The sequence below is a fragment of the Pseudopipra pipra genome, chromosome 7 (assembly GCF_036250125.1).
Source record: "Pseudopipra pipra isolate bDixPip1 chromosome 7, bDixPip1.hap1, whole genome shotgun sequence".
In the NCBI taxonomy this organism is placed as follows: domain Eukaryota; kingdom Metazoa; phylum Chordata; class Aves; order Passeriformes; family Pipridae; genus Pseudopipra; species Pseudopipra pipra.
This window is the reverse complement of record NC_087555.1, coordinates 38,359,977-38,379,512: the sequence shown is the minus strand read 5'-3', so window position 1 is coordinate 38,379,512 and position 19,536 is coordinate 38,359,977. Positions and strand designations below refer to the sequence as shown.

The 19,536-nt window shown below is 49.6% G+C and overlaps 1 long non-coding RNA gene across 1 annotated transcript; it reads left to right on the top strand.

Annotated features, from left to right (window-relative positions):
• The first annotated feature begins 14,445 nt into the window (after nt 1–14,445).
• Nucleotides 14,446–17,092, top strand: LOC135417640 (uncharacterized). The gene is made up of 2 exons (XR_010432165.1): nt 14,446–14,582; nt 16,990–17,092. It is a non-coding gene; the product is annotated as an uncharacterized LOC135417640 (long non-coding RNA).
• Nucleotides 17,093–19,536: the final 2,444 nt, after the last annotated feature.

The following is a 19,536-nucleotide window of genomic DNA, read 5'->3' as shown; positions in this document are numbered from 1 at the left end:
TAACAGTACCTGCTCTTCCATTCCAAGCTTTCTCCAAATCCTGACCCCGTTCTCTGGCTAGCAGGACTTGCAGGCAGCTGCCCACCAGCCCAAAGCTCTGAGCAGCACAAATGCAGTTGCTGAGCAACCAGACGACGTCCCTGAGGCAGGATTTGGGCACAAAAACTGCGATTTGTGTGAAGCTGAGGTGGCTTTGGAAAGGCAAATCATCCCCTGCCCTGCACAGACCTGGTGTGGCAGGAGGGGGTGGCACAGGGGGGTGGGGGGGAGTTCAACATAAGGTTCCCTTCCCAGTTCCCTCTGGGATGATATCCCTTGAACTAGGATTAAGTTCCTGGGGGTCCAACCCAGGGCTTGACCATGTTCTTCACAATTCCATATGGGATGATACCCCTTGAATGAGGATCAGGTCCTAATTAGGTCCCTGGGAGTCCATCCCAGGGCTTGATCAGGCTCTTCCCAGTTCCTTCTGGAATGATACCACTTGAATAAATATTAGGCCCTAATTAGGTCCTTGTGAGTCCATCCCAGGGGCTGACCATGTTTTTCCCAGTTCCCTCTGGGATGAAACCCCTTGAATGAGGATTAGGTCCTAATTAGGTCCCTGGGACTCAAACCTGGGGCTTGACCATGTTCTTCACAATTCCATATGGGATGATACCCCTTGAATGAGGATCAGGTCCTAATTAGGTCCCTGGGAGTCCATCCCAGGGCTTGACCATGCTTTTCCCAGTTCTGTATGGGATGACATACCTGAAATGGGGATTAGATCCCAATTAGGTCCCTGGGAGTCTAAACCAGGACTTGACCACGTTCTTCCCAGTTCCTTATGGGATGAAACCCCCTGAATGGGGATTAGCTCCCGATTTCCTATTCCCAAGAAGAAGCAGTGATGTCATCCATGCAGCCCTGGCACTCTGGATGCCCTCGCTCCAGCTGAGCCTTAAATTACTGAAGGGATAAACTTTATGGGAAGGGATGTGCCAACTCTGAAATAGCTTCTGGGGCCACGAGCCAGAGCAAATCCAAAGGTTTTGGCCGCTGGGAGCGTGACTTGCCGTGAGGGGGCTGCTCCTGTGAACATGAGACAATGAGCAGAGCAGTTCCCCTCTGGTGACAAGTTACATGATGTGACAAGAGGAAAGATTAGACGAGCCACTGCACAAAAAAATGTCCTCTGTGCTCCAGGAATATGAACTCCGTGGATATCTGGGAGTTCTGTTTGCATGGACACTGGTTTTGGGGTTAAAGATTGGGGGATGTGGAGCAGGGTGTTATTTTAGGTGAAGTCTCTCCTGGGCCTGCAGGAGTGGCTCTGCATTGTGGCAATGGTTTGGAGTGTTTTTAGCATTTCTTTTATAATTTATGAGCAGGATACACGGAGCTCCAGGGGCAGGAATTACCTGGAGAGCAGAGAGGAAGGGAAAAAGCCCTGAAGTTGTAACTCCTCTCAATGGGATTGAAAGCAGGAATGTTTGTTTTGCCAGCAGAGCTGCAGCCATTTGTCATCTACAGGTGGAAGATTTGGGAAGAAAGAAACTCCTAATTCTCCTACAGTTCTCCCGTGGCTAAAACCTGCCTTTTCCAGGAAGTTAAAATTTTGAAGTTGCTCATCCTTTGCAAACCCCCCCGGGGAACTCCCTGTCCTTCCCAGCTGTTCTTCCTGTCAGCTGAAGTGGCACAGGAACCCACAGTGATCCTTCTCTTAATTCTCTTGATAAAACTATCACAGATTAGTTAACATGACAGTAATTTCAAGAGGAGGAAGCCAGTGCTGTGCCAGGGGAAGGGGATGGAGCTGGGCACAAACCTCTGCGCAGTAAAACCCGCTCGGGGAGCTCGGGAAGCTCGGAACGAAACCACGGCTTTGAGTTTGAGTTTTTTCCAATCACTCTGCTGAGAGGGTCCCAGCTCTGTGGAAAAAGTTTCAGTATTAATTGGGATGCAGGTGTCTTCCTCCTCTCTGTTCCCAGGCCTCCCTCCTGAGGCTCCTTGGCTGTTCCCGTGCTTTCCTCCTCCGGCTCCCGTGATGTTCCATCCAGAGCGGTTCAGCTGTGCAGTGTCAGCTGGGAGGGCTGCAGGAGGTGGGCCTGGGAATAAAGGAAGACTCCAGAATTAGGGAAAAGGAAGACCTTGCTCCAAAGTCCTGTTTGGCTCTTGATCCCCCCTGCAGAGGGACGAGCACTTGGAGATGCTCTCGGTGTCCACAGGGAGAAGTGTCGTAGTTGATCCTCTCTATTAATTAATTATAGTTTCACTAGTCAGAGAGAGAGACTAATTACACACTAATAATTGTGTAATTCTTCTCTTTCTGACCCCAGAGGACTAATCCCAGAGATATATTTTAGGAGCTGGGAGCAACAGGAGTGGCAGGGGATGTGCTGCCCACTGTAGCCTCGGTGCTGGGCACGTTTGCTCCCAGCAGGTAAAGGTGTTTTTTACACCCTTTTCATCAAAGCAGAGAATCTTTCCCAATCCCCCTACAAGGGTTCCCATGCCCTCAATAAAATATATAAGGATTTTTTTAGGACTAACCTGTCTTAAGGGGACTTTTTTTAGGACTACTCTGCCCTGGGAGTGTGGTCTGGGAGCAGGTGTTATTTTTTGTAATGCTGAATTAAAATAAAATATTAATCCCACAGTGATATGGGGATTATAGGTGGGTATTTCTGCCAAAAATGGGGTGGTACCTACACTCAACATCAGTGTATCCACCCCCAAATGGTTTGCAGAGCTCTAAGTGTGGCTTAACTTACAATGCACCCGGGGAGCAGCATTTCCCTTCATATCCACAGATAAGAAACACTTCACATCTCCCTTTTTCCTCAAAGGGAGGGAAATGCTTTCCTTAGCTTAAAAGAAATATCATTAAAGCTTTTAAAACTCCTTTTGTTCCCTGCTTGTTTTGACAACGTTAATTTTTTTTCATTTCCCTCCCCCCCCCCCCCCCCGAAATTCTAATTATCTGCAAAACACTTTGTGCAGGAGTTGCTTCAGCTTTGGGAAAGCTGCAGAAACTCAGCTCCAGGCTGATATTTGAGCATGTTCGAGTCCCACACGGAGCCAGAGGAGACCGGGGAGAGATGGATTCCAGATGTTTGCAGCTGTCACGTGGTAGCAGTTGATTTTGTAAGTAATAGAGTTCCCTGAGTATCTGATTTTGGCAGCAATCCCCACTTTTGTGTGAAGAGAAACGGTGCAGGAAGTTAGAAAGTACAGGACAAAGGAGTATTTTTAGCAAACTCAGCTGTGAGACTGCAGGGAGAGGCGGGATGGGAGGAGAGGGATGGGGACACACCGAGGGCACTCGAGCAGGTTCCTGCTGCTCAGGGCACAAAATCAGCCCTCCCTTCCTTCCCAGCCTCTGCCAGCAGCATCTCACCATGAGCTGTTCCCAGATAAGTTGCTCTCCTTGAGTTTTCCTCCCCCTTTCCTGGCCCTGCCTGTGGGTGCCCCAGGACCAGCAGGGCTGGACATTCCCAGTTGGGAGCCAACAGCTTCCTCACAACACATTTGTTGCTTGTCCTGTCACTCAAGTGACATCTTCTCACAACTGGGCTTGTTCAGTGCAGGTCCTTAAATCCCAGAATGATTTGGATGGGAAAGGATCTTAAAGCCCATCCAGTTCCAACCCCAACACCTTCCATATCCCAGGTTGCTCCAAGCCCCATCCAACCTGGCCTTGGACACTCCCAGGGATCCAGGGGCAGCCACAGCTTCTCTGGGCAACCTGGGCCAGGGCCTCCCCACCTGCCAGGGAAAAATTCCCTCCCAATATCCCATCTAAATGGACCCTCTTTTACTTTAGGTCCCTTTCCAGAGATGAAATCCAGCTCATCAGCAGGGCCTGGCTGGGATGTGCTGTCACTTTACTCAGGGAGCAGCTCTTCCCAAATCAACACTGTTTCCTTTCACTGTTTTAGTCTTGTGGTTGAGCCCAGACTCAGATCTATTCGTGGTAAGCTGCTGTCCACACATAATTTTTTCTTGGTATTATTAAAGATTCATTTTTCTGTGTTACACAGACTCTGCCCCAGTGTAGGGTCATTCAGGAATAAGCTGGGGGAAAGTTGTGCTTTGCTTTTTTTGAATAACTATAATTGAAACAGAGATTTTGCAGGTGGAAATAGGGAGAGAGCTGGTGGGGTTCACCTGGAGAAAAGAAGACTCCAAGGAGATCTGAGAGCCCCTTCCAGGGCCTAAAGGGGCTCCAGGAGAGCTGGAGAGGGACTGGGGACAAGGGAAGGAGGGACAGGACACAGGGAATGCCAGAGGGCAGGGGTAGATGGGGAGGAATTCCTGCCTGTAAGAATTACCTCTGGTGGCTGCTGGGTATGAGGAGCAGCAGCTTTTTTGGAGACAGGTCTGTGCACAGAGGGGTGATTTTATATCATTTCTTCAAAGAAGGAACTGCTCAGCCACACCCTTCTCCGCTGAAAAATCCTCAAGCCTCTGGGAAAGGGCACATTCCAGTGGGGAATGCAGCCCCTGAGCACCCTGCCATCCATCCCACCTGCTGCACCGTGTGAGAAACACAGACCACAACCAGAGTTTTGGGAATTGCAGCGGATTTATGTCCTCCACGTGTATTTTCCCAACGGCCACGTGGGAACAGCGTTGTGGTGGGAAAGAGCCAGGGCTGCAGGTGGATGAGAGGAGCTGTCAGAGCAGAGCCAACGCTGCCTGTCCCACGTTGTGTTGCTGAGCAGGAAGTGGTGGAATTGTCCTGCTGGATGAGGGGATGCAGCAGCTCTGGATCTTCTGGGACCAGCAGCAATGGGGATCTGTCCCTCCGAGTGACAGGGTGCTCCTCAGGCACTGCTTCCCCAGCTCAGTGTCATCCTGCTGGCACAGCTGCTCACCCAGCACCTTGTGGTGTGGTGGCACCTCGTGTTGTGGTGACACCTTGTGCCATGGTGGCACCTCGTGTCGTGGTGGCACCTCGTGTCGTGGTAGCACCTCACATGGTGATGGCACCTTCTGTTGGGGTGACACCTTTCATCCTGGCAGCACCTTGAGGGGTGGTGGCATCTTATCACACATCACCTTGTGTGATAATAACACCTTCCATCACAGTGGCACCTCACGTGGTGGTGGCACCTCCCACACTGTGAGGTGGCACCTTCCCACAGTAACACCTTGCGTGGTGGTGGCACCTTCCAGAGGGATTGGGCATTGGAAAGGGCTGCCCAGGGAGGTGGTGGAGATATTTAAGAAGAGATTGGATGTGGCATCAGTGCCCTGGTCTAGTAGACAAGATGGTGTTGGGTCCAAGGTTGTGAGGTGGTGGCACCTGCCGCTGTGGTCACACCCTGTGCAGTGGTGGCACCTCCCCTACGAAGACAGGCTGGGAATGTTGGGGCTGGAGAAGGTTGTGTGGAGACCTCATAACAACCCTCTGGTATCTGAAGGGGCCTCCAGGGAAGCTGGAGAGGGAGACTCTGCATCGGGAACTGTGGTGACAGGACAGGGGGAATGGATACAAATAGAAAGGGGGGACATTTAAGTTGGACATGAGGAAGAAATCTTTCACTGTGAGGGTGGTGAGACACTGGAACAGCTTGACCAGAGAAGTTGTGGATGCCCCAAATCTGGTTGTGTTCAAAGCCAAATTGAAGGCCTTGAGCAACCCAGTCTAGTGGGAGGTGTCCCTGCCCAGGACTAGAAGGTCTTTAAGGTCCATTCCAACCCCTTAACATTCCATATTTCTGTGATTCCACGATCACAGCAGCACCTTCCATTGTGGTGGCACCTTCCATCCTGGAAGGTGAGACGAGGCCATGCAGCCAACCCTCACCAGCACGGGGAAGGTAAGGCTGGGGGAGCAACAAAAATCCCTCTGAGTTCAGCCCCTCACACAGGTTTTACTTTAAAAGGCACTTGTTCCACCCGAAAATTAATTCTCTCCACGCCCTGTCTGCGCCGGCCTCGGGGGAATAAGTGGAGCCAGGAGATGGAACAGAGGACAAAATAAAGTGTGCTTGTAAAAAATGCATAAAACAAGAGATAACACAGAGGATGTCAACTCGATTTTCAGAGCTGGCTGGAATGTCTCTGTCCTGAGATGTCTGAGGAAGGGGAAGGCAGAGTGAGAAACATGCTTTGGGGTATTTTTGCTGTCACCTTGTTAAAGGGATTGATTTATGATATCCATTTGAAGTAGATGGAGCTATTTTATTTCCCGTGTGTGATAAAGCATGGGATTTTAGGTATCAGGTAGGGATAAAAGCCAGAAGGAAAATCTCCACCTTTTTTTTTTTTTTTCTGTTTTTTTTGTCTGAGAGAGCATTAGGTGAACTGGGATGCAAAGTAATTAAAATGGGCAGAAAAAGGAGTTTCCTCTAGAGTAAAATGTAGCCTGAGGACCAGTGTGCCACCTGATGTTATGAGGGTGATGTGTTCAGCTGGCATTCATGTGAATAACTGGAGTATCCTGCACATTGGTGAGCAGCTGGAAGTGGATAACATGCTCCATGGGAATTTATATTCCCATATCCCTGTACAGCTGTGTGATGTATCTGTACATCACTGCATGTCCAAGCATCTCCCACAAATGTGCTGCTGCTTTATCATCCATCCCGTGGGCTTAACATGAGCTGCTAAAGGATGTGGGTGTCAGCTATTGGGATGACCCTCATTCCATAAAATTTAGGGCAAAGCTGGAAAACCACCTCTCTGATGGGCCATCTGGTTTATACACTGGAAATAGATGTTTGAAATCAGTCTTGGAGCAACCTGGTCTAGTGGGAGATGTCCCTGCCCGTGGCAGGGGGTTGGAATAAAATGAGCTTTAAGGTCCTTTCCAACCCAAAATATTCTGTGGTTCTATGAAAAGAAATCCCCAGCACCCTCTTTGCAGGGTGTCCTGCCTGGGCAGGGCCCCAGAGTTTGGAGGTGGTCTGGGCTCTCCCAGCCCTCCCAGTAAAGCTCTGGCCTTGCTGGAGGTGATGGTCCCACAGATCAGATGCCCCAGTGGTGTTTTCTGGGTGAGGCTCAGTGGAATTGGCTCCTTGTTATGGGTTTCAATGATCTGCTGCTTCAGCACAATGGATCATGCCAGGGCAGATAAAAGCAAGTGTCATCTCTCCAACACTCCAGGCTCAGGGGAAGGGAAACGTGTTCTGAACTGCTGAACTAAGCAGCAAAAGGGGCCCATTTCAGAGGCCTGTGCTTCTCCTGGCCACAGGCAGGAAACTCAGAACAGAATCCCAGAAAGACTTGCATTGGAAGGGACCTTAAAGCCCATCCAGTGCCACCCCCTGCCATGGGCAGGGACACCTTCCACCAGCCCAGGTTGTTCCAAGCCCTGTCCAACCTGGCCTTGGACACTTCCAGGGATCCAGGGGCAGCCACAGCTTCTCTGGGCAACCTGTGCCAGGGCCTCCCCACCCTCCCAGCCAAGAATTTCTTCCTAATCTAAACCTCTCCTCTTTTAGCTTAAAACCATTCCCCCTCGTCCCACCACTGTCTGTCCACATCAAAAATTCCTCTTCCTCTTTTTTACAAGCCCCCCTTGTGAAATGATGATACAAATCCCAGTTATTGTGGAGGCTGTGATGTGAAATTCTGGCATCAAAGTGGAACAGGTGAGGAGCTGATCCCAGCTCCGGATCCAAAGGAGCAGCACTGTAACAAGCAGCAGCTGTGTAACAATCAATGCAGGCCATTGCAAAGGGCCAGATTCCCCGAGGATTTGCTGCTTTGGATGTGGGAAGCTCAGGCTTAATGCTGGAAAGGCTCTCAGTGTGATTTTCTCCAGCTTTTCCTTTCCTGCAGTCCTGGTGAGCAGGTTCTCTGATACCTGCTCGTGGCTCCAGTTGAGCCTGTCCCCAAGTTGCACCCACCCTTTGCTGCCCCACCAATCCAACATGCTGGAATAGCATTTCCTTTCAATATCCAGGTGGAAAAACAGCTCAGGGATGTGCTGGCAGCACGCAGCAGCAGTGGGCATGTGGTTCCTACCACACATGGACACAGTCCTCAGCTCCTGATCACCAGTGACCTCCTTGGTGACACCATGTTCCAGAAATTCGGTGTGTTTACTGACCAAATTACTGGTTGATGAGTAGAGTATAAAAAGAGGGCAGAAGGGCAATGGCATATTAATACTTTATAAGGTTAGGAAAAAAACCATAATGATTATCTGGCCTGAACTCCTGTGTAAAACATGCCTGGGGACTTTTCTGTTTGAATTAAAGCTTTAGGTTTAGAAGGGAAAAAAAAAAAGAAACCCTCTTCAAATGAGAAGATTTCTCACTGGTTGTTTCAGTGGTTAATAACCTGCACCGCTAAAAAGGTGCTTTTAATTCAAACCTGAATTTTAATCTTGCAGGCACCAGGTTGTGTGTACTTTCATCTGGCTGGCCAGGGAGCCCTCTATTATCACATTTAAATTCCAGAAGTAATTAGAGGCTGCCAGCAGATCCTCTCTTAACCTTCTGTTCGTTAAGGAAAACAAATTGAGTTCCCAGCATCTTTCATTATCAGGCAAGATCCTCCATCAGCCCCGTGGTTCTCCTCTGAAACTGCTCCAATTTAATGATTTCCATCAGTACAAGTGGATGTTGCCTTCCACCTGCAGAATCCAGGGGGTCCTGGACGTGGAAAAACCAGTTCAGAGTCATTCCTGTTGGAAACAAAGAAGCATCATGGAATCCTGGAATAGTTTGGGTTGGAAGGGACCTTAAAGATCATCTATTTTCAGCCCCCAGCCACGGGCACAGCCAGCATGGAAGGTCACACTGGACACACATTAAGGAAAAAATTATGTGGATTTAATTGAGGAATGCAGGTTATATGGATTAAATTGGTGAATGCAGCTTTGTCAGAAACCTGGAAGGCTGTGGGTCTTGGAGCAGCACTGGTCTGGTGTCCCTCAGCATGACATCTTCAAACCATGGAGTGTTCTGAGGGGAATGGAAGCAACCCGGTGGGCTTGGCAGGCTGGGGGATTGAGTCCTGGGAAGAAGGGCTTGGAGCTCTGCTGAGGGCACTGAGTTTGGGTTAAAAACATGGCCAAGAAGAAAAACCACCCATCATGTGGGCAGGACCACCAGAGGGCTGGTTATGTCCAGCTAAGGAATAAAACCACCCATCGTGTGGGCAGGACCATCAGAGGGCTGGTTATGTCCAGCTGGAGGGCACACACATCTCTCCTGGGGACAGCTGGGCCACCTCCTGCTGCCAAAACCACCACTGTCACCTGCACAGCCACTGAGACAGCTCCTGTGCCATGCCCAGCCCTGTGCAGCTTCCCAGGAATGAGGGAAATATTACTGGGAAAAGAAGAGGTTTTTGCTCCGAGTCACCCCTGCACTTGTGGGTGTCCCACGTTCCAGGTCGCTCGTGTTTGGGCCGGGCAGAGATGGATTTATGAATTAGTTCAGGGGAAATATCCCTCCCTGATGTCACACTGAGGGAACACAATGTCAGCCAGCCCTGGGCTGGTGCCTTGTTGTCATAGAGACCCCGGAACCTCAGCTCTCCAAGGAATTACAGGGATCATGGAATCACAGAGTGGTTTGGCTTGGAAGAGAGCTTAAAGATCACCCAGTCCCACCCCTGCTATGGGCAGGGACACCTTCCACTAGACCAGATTGATCCAACCAGGCCTTGAACATTCCAGGATGGGCCAACCACATATCCTCTGGGATACAGGTCTATAATCCATGCCATGGATCAATGGGGCTCATCGAGCAGCTCCAAGTCCACGCAGGAAAAAAGCTGAAAGCAGGGAATTCACTCCTCCTTTAAAATGCAGATGGTGTCATTAAAGCCAAAACTGACTAAAAGTAAGGGAAGAGCAGGCATTAAAATGGAAACGAGTCTCTCCAACGTGCTTTGATGTGATGATAAAGATGATAAAGATGATAAAGGCTGAATTTTGATTGCGGCTCTCCCAGCGGGAAGACACAGGAATAACGGGGACTTTGGAGCCTTTGGTGCTGCTCAGTGACACCCTGGGACCCTGTGGGTTTAGGCCAAGTAGAGGCTGGGCCTTTGTGTTTAAGTTAATGAGGATGTTTGAGAGGGTGAATTGTCTATCCCATGGAGCTGCTTGGGGAGGTTTCCGTGTGGAATTCCAGTGGAACTGGGGGTCACAGGGATGTCTGAGTGGGTGTGGGAGGGATGCAGCCACCCTCTCTCCTTTTGAGGAGCAGAGAGGGTTTAAACACGTGTGATTAATTGTGGCCACCTTGGGTTTTAGGTGCAGGTTGTCAGACAGCCTGTTCTTATATCCTGAGCCCACCAGGGAATCCCTGACTGTTTTCTGGGCATTTTTCTGGGACTGTTTTGTCTGTGGTTATTATGAGAGCTGGAGGTGTTCACCTGGAGAAGAGAAGGCTCCAGGGAGACCTGAGAGCCCCTTCCAGAGCCTCAAGGGGCTCCAGGAGAGCTGGAGAGGGACTGGGGACAAGGCAGGGAGGGACAGGACACAGGGAATGGCTTCCCACTGCCAGAGGGCAGGGAGAGATGGGATATTGGGAAGGAATTCCTGGCTGTGAGGGTGGGGAGTCCAGGCACAGCAGAACCCCTGTCCCTCAGCCAGGAGCAGCCACAAGGCTGGATTAGGACAAACCACAGCAAAGTCTCTGGTGCTGGATCTAAAAATACAGAGAAAAACTAAAACATGAGATGCACCGAGAAACGAGAAGGAGAAAATTTGTCCTTGACAAAGAGAAAGCAGAGAAAGTGTAAAAAAAAAGAATTAAAATAAAAAAAAATGTTTCCTATTTGCGGTAATGCAAAAAAAATACATTTATTCACATTGCTGTGTAAATGATACACATATTTATCAGGAGATTTATTGAAGTGTCTGTCTCTCAGCAAATAAAGTGCTTGCAGTGAGGAGGTTTGGCTGCTTGAGGTTGCAGGGAATGCAACACTTCCAAACCTGTGACCAATAATGTCTCAGGGAGCTGCTTAAAAGTCCTCATAAACTGAAACACAGCACATTATTTATATAGTACATATTGGTACAGCGTGTTATAGCAGAGTTTATAATAATTTATTAGGGGAGAAAAAGCTATCTCTATTAATAATTGATTCTTTATAAATAATGTATTAAGAAATGCTGCTTTGATTTAAAGCCCATGCTGGTAATGTATGCTAAATTCTGGTGGTGTTTGATGGTAATAAATCCAGGGAAATCTTGCATATTTGCATCCAGTTCTGCTGGAGAACTGCGGAGGGCAGGAGGAAATCTCAGGGAAAAGGATGGGTTTTATGGACTTGTCAAGGGAAATGTGGGTTATGAAGTGGAAAAGTGCAGTTCCTGCAAAAAATCATCGTTAAGGGAAGATGCATTTTGATGCATGTTTGTTTTGGTGAGAGAACAGGAGGTTTTGAGCTAAAGGAGGGGAGATTTAGATTAGATAGGGAGGAATTGTTGGCTGGGAGGGTGGGGAGGCCCTGGCACAGGTTGCCCAGAGAAGCTGTGGCTGCCCCTGGATCCCTGGAAGTGTCCAAGGCCAGGTTGGACAGGGCTTGGAACAACCTGGGCTGGTGGAAGGTGTCCCTGCCCATGGCAGGGGGTGGAACTGGATGACCTTTAAGGTCTCTTCCCACCCAAACCATTCCATGATTCCGTGAAGTTGTCTCTGCTCATTGCTGGGGCTCGGACTAAATGACTTTTAACAATCCTTCCAACTCAAACCATTCCAGGATTCCGAGATTTTGCAGCAGAAAAAGTTCACTGGAATCACCCCCCCTATAAACTGCCCTCCTTTAGTGTTTACAGGCACGGATTTTTCATCCCTGACCCTCAAGCACCCCCTCCTTCTCCCTTTTCCTGCACACACACTCCACGTTTATGTTATGGGGATAAGGCAGAAATGAGTGAGACGATGTGAGAAAGTGCATTACACTTTTCCAGACGCTTCCTGAAAGCAGCTTTCCCGTAAAAACTGACACTTTCAACATCACAGATCTCTGGGTATGTCAGTAAATATTGACAGCAATTTGTCAGCAGAGATTATGAGTCAGCTCTGGCCTTGGATTTACAAAGCAACTTCTCATTCACTTATTAAAAACAATAATCCCCTGTAAGGCACAGGCTCTGCACAGGCTGCAAGAGCAGATGGAGTAATTTAATGCCTTTAAACTGTTGGATTGGTGACAGGTAGGACGTGGAGTGGGAGCCCAAACCCCCATCTGTGCTCACACACCTTCACAGGAGGTGATGCTGAGGCAGAGGTGAGAGAAATTCGGGATTGCAGGAACATTTCTGGGGCTGAGAGTGTGGAGAGAGCAAAGGCTGCGGGTCGTGGGCCGCAGGCAGCAAGAGAAAACTACATCACACAGCAGGACTGGGTCACTATTAATAATAAAAGGGCTATTTTGTGGCTGATTTCTGTGTCCTGGTGTTGCAGAATGAATAAACTCAGGCGCTGAAAGGAAAGAGAAACCTCTTTCCTGGTTTTTCCTCATTTTGCTGAAATACTGCTTGGGATCTAATCCATCCCTGCTGTTGGCTGCAATGCATTAGCCAAAGAAAGCTGAATTTTTATGAGCCATCACATTTGCCCAGTGTTCCTAAGAGCTTGTCAGTACCTAAAAGTGTGTTTTTAAACCATTTGACTAAGCCCCTTTCTCTCCCCAGCCTTCAGTCTCCTGTGGTATTATAATATAAGTTTCCTTCCCAGTCTCCTAAGGCTGACAAGACTTTAATTTCTAATTTAAAAACTGAGATAACATTTATTCTTAGCAAATGTGCTTGGCTGTAAGTCTGCAAGGCTTCTTTGTACAAAATGAGAAAGGAAAAGGGGGTAAAAATGATTGTTTTCATTTCTGAGACATTCTCCTGTAAAACATGGGACATTCCTTCCTACATTGGTTCAGCTGATGAATTCATCATCTCTGCACTCCCATAACTTGCAAATCATAGAATCCTGCAGTGATTTGGGTTGGAAGGGAACTTAAAGTTTATCCAGTTCCCTCCCCTGCCATGGGCAGGGACACCTTCCCCTATCCCAGGTTGCTCCAAGCCCCGTCCAACCTGGCCTTGGACACTTCCAGGGATCCAGGGGCAGCCACAGTTTCTCTGGGCAACCTGTGCCAGGGCCTCCCCACCCTCCCAGCCAGCAATTCCTTCCCAATATCCCATCTAACCCTGCCCTCTGGCAGTGGGAAGCCATTCCCTGTGTCCTGTCTTTCCATCCCTCCTCCAAAATCCCCCTCCAGCTCTCCTGGAGCCCCTTTAGGTGCAGTGCAGGGATGATTATCATTTACCTTCCATTTCCTTTATTAATTTCTAATGGGTAATTTGGGATGTACAAGCACTTACTGTCAAAACCCAGGAACAGACACTTCCCTCGCAGGCACTAAATCCCAGCTCCTGGGATAATTAAGGCAGTGGGAGCATTTATCAAGCTTTTCCTAATTTCCCAGCCCCTGCCTGAGGTCTCTCCTCCTGCCTGGGTTGGTGTCTGTGGCTGATGGAGGAATTTGGCCTCGTGGTACCTGTTTTCCCACACAGGGGTGGGGAGGTTCTAGTTTGGGGTGGCTGAGATGTGGGTACCCCTTCATCATCCCTCCTGGGCTGCATTTAACCTCCTTTGAGCCTTGGAGTGATTCCCTGTGCCAACATTCCCCAGGGATGGATGCAGTGGCCGAGGGGGCAGGGATGTCAGGGGTCAGCTGGCATTCCAAACCAGCATCCAGGAGGATTTCTGCCAAAATTCCCGACCTTCTCTCATCAGGGAAGGTCTTCCCTCTCACTCCTCAGCATGGGAAAGCCCTGACTAGACTCTACCACTCTCACCCACCCCTCCCCATCCCGAAATTTGAGAGCCAGCCGTTCCAAACCACAACCAGCTCCACTTGAGGTCTTCCCCACGGATTAAAATCGCTCCAAGAAGCAAACCAGGGAAATGCAACCTCAAAGCCCGGGACCTGGCAGTGTAATTTCCATTGGAAATCAGCTCTTGGGGGTGGCCTCCTCCCCGGGGACATCCCTGGGGTCACTCTGGGCCGTTTGTTCCTGTAATGTTCTGGCTATTGATTTAAGGAGAAACAAGAGTCGGTTAATTATCTGTGCCTGGGCTTGGCTTTGTTTTGTCTCTGCTAATGGCTGGGGCTGTTGTGACCCTACACTTTAATGGCTTTCAGATGCCAGAGGTCTTATTATAAACCCGTGCCCAGACCACCGGCAGAAAACAAACTTGTTGCAGCTTTGAGGTTGCAAATAGCACAGAAAATGATGTTTCTCCTACACCAAACCCCCAACGTGCCTATTTTCGTGAGGGACTGCAGAGTAGTTTTTGCATCAGAAGAGCATTTTCCTGACGTGGTTACAGACCAGTGAAGGACTGATCTCCTCCCTGTGCAGGTATCTCTATAAATAATTAGACATCTAATATTTCCACGGCTGTTTGCTGCCAGATGGCTCTGCTCCTTTTTTTTTTTTAAAAAAAAAAAAGCTTAAAGTAACTTCCTTTGCAGCAGGAAAGGCCAACTCTGTCAAGTCCTATAAACTCATTCTTTGAGGAGCAGACACGTCCCAGAGACCTGGCTTTGAACCTGGAGCAGGAGCAACTTCTCAGGGATGGAGCAGCCCCGGAGTGAGGCCTGGGAAGGGCTGGGTGAGTGTGTGGGAAGGTCCCTGGTCCAGCCCTGATGAACCCAGATGTTTGGAGGTGATGGAGGTGATGGACAGCAGGAACCAGAGCTGCCCTGGACATCAGGACAGGGTTGGAACAGAAACACAATGTTATTAACTGAGTAACGGAGCTGGGGAAGGGGCTGGAGCAGCAGGAGGGGCTGAGGGAGCTGGGGGGGCTCAGCCTGAAGAAAAGGAGGCTCAGGGGGGACCTTCTGGCTCTGCAACTCCCTGACAGGAGGGGGGAGCCGGGGGGGGGGGTCGGGCTCTTCCTTCCTCCTTCAGGGAGTTCCTGTTTCATAGAATCCCAGACTGGTTTGGGTTGGAAGGGACCCCAAAGTCCATCCAGTCCCATCCCCTGCCATGGGCAGGGACACCTCCCACTAGCCCAGGTTGCTCCAAGCCCTGTCCAACCTGGCCTTGGACACTTCCAGGGATCCAGGGGCAGCCACAGCTTCTCTGGGCAACCTGGGCCAGGGCCTCCTCACCCTCACAGGGAAAAATTCCTTCCTGATCTCTGATCTAAGTCTCCTTTTTATCAGTTTAAAACTATCCTCTCTATCCTGTCACTATTTGCCCATGTAAAATGTCCCTCTCCAGCTCTGCCTTCCAGCTCCTCCTGCTGCAAATGCCTGGCAAGTAAATGCCAGGTTTTTACTGACAGTTCCCTCTGCCATGGACAGGAATGTGTGGCCGGGGCAGAATTACTGTCCTTGGCTTTTTCAACCCTGGCAGAAATACAGAGATATATGTACACTGTGTAATAACTGTGAGATCCCCAGCACAGGTGCCTGTTCCCTTTTTACACCTTTGGATGCTCCTTGTCCTGTGTTGCATCCCTGGAGCTTTGCAGGAGAGTCCAAACCACAGGCTGGATTTGACATTCCCGAGCCGTGTCCGGGAAGCTCCGGCATGAGGGGACGATCAAGGGCTTGTTGTGGGAGCTGACACGGAGCAGATGAAGGGGAAGCACAGCGTGGGGCAGGTCTTTGCTGGCCTGGAATTGCAGGGCTCTTTCCTTGCAGGATTATACAGAATCATAGAATTGGGATCACAGAATACGCCGAGTTGGAAAGGACTCACAAGGATCATCGAGTCCAGCACAGCACCATCCCTAAGAGTCATATTTCTCCTTGGTGTCCCTGGGGACCCTTCCATGAGTGCTGGGGCATCCTTGGGTGATGAGATGCCTTCTGGTTGTCTCAGCCAGAAAAGGGGGTGCACAGCACCCAGGTCCAGTGTCTTGGTATCTGTCATCTCATGCTCTTAGGGGAGAAACCTTCATCCAGTGTGCAGGGAAATCAGGAAAAAACCCCACCACCTTCCTTTGCTGGTTGCTGCCTTGGTTATAAACCTGTGTTTCACCCTTGGGCTGGAGTGGGGAGAATGACTTTCTCAATTCTTGCTCACTGTGGGAAGAATGAATTTCTCAATCCTTGCTCACTGTTCCCTTCCCTGGGGCCTGCCTGCCTTCATTGCTCCCGCTGCAATCCAGGCTTTGGGAGCAGTGCAGAGCAAACCCTCACCCCATTTCCCTCTCCTCCCCTGAATTCACCTGACAGTTCAGCCAACAAAAGGCATTTTTAAGGCAGAAAAGGCCTGCAGCTGGGCTGCCCAGCTGGCTGGCTGTGCCCCCACCATGCCCATCCCCAGGACATGCCCAGTGACCCACACCACACCTCTTTCCACCACATTGGCTCCAATTACCTGAGCTGGGAAGTTTGGCTGCTTGGTTTTTAAGGCATCCCTGGTTTTTCCGCCCGATCATTCCCATCCCTGCTGCATAATTGGGTGTAATCCCTGGGTAACCTACTTCCTGCTGTCACACACAGCTGCAGGCCCAGGTGCCTTTATATATTGATTTTGGGGTTGCTTTGGTGCTGCTCTGTGAGGTCTCTTTGCTGAACACGTGGAACATTTGCCAGTGATAGAAGGGGAAATGGTTTCAAGTTGCACCAGAGGAGGTTCAGGTTGGATATTAGGGAAAATTTTGTTACTGAAAGAGTGGTTAAGTGATGGAACAGGGCAGTGGTTTAAAAAACAAGTGTTCAAAAAGCAGATGTGGCACAGGGGACGCAGTTTAGTGGCTGTGGTGATAGTGGTGGAAGGTTGGACAATAACAGTTCTATGATTCCTCATTCCTCCTGAGTTCAGCCTCGATTTATCCTCCATCCCAAACTGAAAATCCTCAGCTCAGGGAGGGGGGAAGAGCTGAGGGGCCTTGTTTTGTAGCTGTGCAAAAGCAAATGTGTTTATGCCTCGTGGTGGTGCCGCTGTTGTTTGTGGGTCAGCAGATGGGAGCCTTTATCTGCCCCCCTGAGCCCGACCCCGCTGGCACCACAACGTGCAGTGTGCAGATATGTGATAAATAATTTGTTCTTCTCTTTCAGAAAACCTCCCAAGACGCACCTTTGAAAGCCTTTTTGTGCTTGCACGAGGCCACCGTGGAATAATATGAAAAATAGCGTTTTAAAAATAAACCCAGACAGTTTATATCTCTTTTATCCTCTGTTGTTTGTATCCCCCTTGTTTTGCACCAAATTCACGCTGGGGAAACAATGAAAATCTGCAGCAGAGAATCAATTTTAATGTTCTGGGATCTGTGCCTTTTGTGCCAGGTCCCTGAGCCTTTAGGCTGGGAGGGCTTTGAAGGGGGCTCCAAAAATCCCTGCCAAGGGTGCTGGGCATGGAGACCCTCCAAACGCTTGGACAAGTCTCCTTTCCATGGAATACCTGGTTCAAGGTCCTGGCATTTGTCTGCCTGTGACTAAAGAGGTCTTCAGACTCCTTAAATTTTGCTTCGAGGTCCTTTTTGCCACCAGGATGTTTGATCCTTGATAGGCACCATGGTAGAGCAGTGGTGGTGATTTTGGTGGAGACATCCCGACCGCCCCGTCATGCCACAGATCATGGAATAGGCTGAGTTGGAAGGGACCTATCGGGATCATCGAGTCCAAATGGCACCAGTGAGGTGCTTGGGGATGTGGGTCAGTGGTGCACCTGGGTTGATGGTTGGACTCAATGATCTTAGAGGTCTTTTCCACCTTTAATGACTAAAAATTTCACAGCTCTACCCATTAATTGGTTTTAGTCCTTCAAATGCTGGTTGAGGTTTTCCAGTGAAGCCAAAGCCACGTGGATTTTACACACCTGCCTGGTACCTCCAGGACCTCAGCCATTCCTGGAAGCTGATTGGGAAGGGGAAGAGGCCATGTGGATTCAAACAAGCATCTTCTGGCTCCCACTAATTGATGTTCCAGACTGAGGATGCTGTTTCCATGCTCCTGGTCCAGGCAGCACCAGCACTGAGGAGCAGGAAGAGCTGGAAATAAGCTCTTCTTTATTCCAGGGAATGCAGAGGTCAGCGAGGGAAGGGGCTGGAGCTGGTTCCCTGGCAATCACTCCACATCCCCTCCCTCATTAGATTTTCTCTGTGTGGATGGTTGAGCAGGAGGGGAGGAAAGGGCAAAGCCGGGCTCAGCTGGAGCCCGTGGTTGTGATACTGGTGACAGACATGGCTTTGGGGACAGGTCCTGCTTTAATGTCACCTGTGCCACGTTGGATCCTACCCCCAAACATCACCCAGCGGGGCACCAGCTCTAGAAAACCAGACACACCAGCAACACCAGTGCTATGGAGGTGTTTTCCCACTTTAATTAATCGAAACCAATAATCCCGTGGATTATTTTGCTATTAACGCCCTTCCTTCGGCCTCCTGCAAACCACGGGAGCGTGGCAGGCAGGGGGGCTGCCCATAAATCAAACCAGGGCACTGCTGGGGCCCCGTGAAACGAATCCCAAATCCCGACATTTGTTTTGACACATCATCTCCTCGTGTGCCGGAGCCTTTCGCACACCTGGGCCTGGAATCGCCGCTGAGGTCACCACGCAAATATGTGAAGTGCCTGTTTCCAAATTAATAGCACATGGACTCAATCTCAAGGCTCTTGGGCATAAGTTCAAAAAAATAGAGATATAAAACGTGAGTGATTTACTGGAGCTTTCCTAGACTGAAATGATTAATGGGCTGATTTACCGGTCCCATTTTTTTTTTTTTAAATGCTGAAACCCATATATAAAAATTAAAGGGAGTGTAGAGGAAATGGTCACCACAAGTGCCTTTATCACAGTGCTAAGCAGAAAAAAAATGGTTCTGTGATGGATATATTTTAAATATTAATTCTCTGATTTGTTTCGGCGTGGCGGTGCAGGAGTGGGAGCGGTGGACAAGCTCGGTGTTAAATGTTTGAGGGATGAGATTCACCCATGTGAGCCAGTCAGCTCGTGTTAAAATTCCCTCTCTAACCAGCCAGAAATGGTTTTAGGCCATGGTGAGACAACAGCTCTAAGCCCACAGTGGAGTGACAGCATCTGGCACGGCGTCAGTGATGGAGAAGTCAGGAAAGTCATCCCGGGCATTCCAGTGGTGGACAAAAGGAGGGCAAAGGATGAGCCTTTGAGGTATTTATTTGGGTGGCAAAGCAGCAGAAACGTGTCAGGATGTGGCTGTTGGGCCTGGTGGGAGACATCCTGGTGGGAGACCATCCTGCTACTCTGCTGGTGCTGCCCAGGGCTCCCCAGGTGTGAATTCACATCCAGCTGTGCTCCCACTGTCACTGGGGATCATTAAACCCTCTCTGCATCACCAGCTTTTCATCCTCATCTTTCTTAAAGCACCAACAAATGGTTTTTGTCTCCATTCAACACCTCAAGCCATTGTGATGAGCCCTCAGGGTATTTGTTTTACAGCAACACCCAGTGAGGAATTCCCTCCTTGCAGCAATTCCTTCACAGTAGCTCGTTATATCCCTTGATGTGGAACCACAGAACCATTTGGAACAGGTTGGAAAAGACCTCTAAGGTGGAGTCCAACTGTCTCCTAGCACTGTCAAGGCCACTACAAACCCATGTCCCCAAATGCCACATCCACAGGGTTT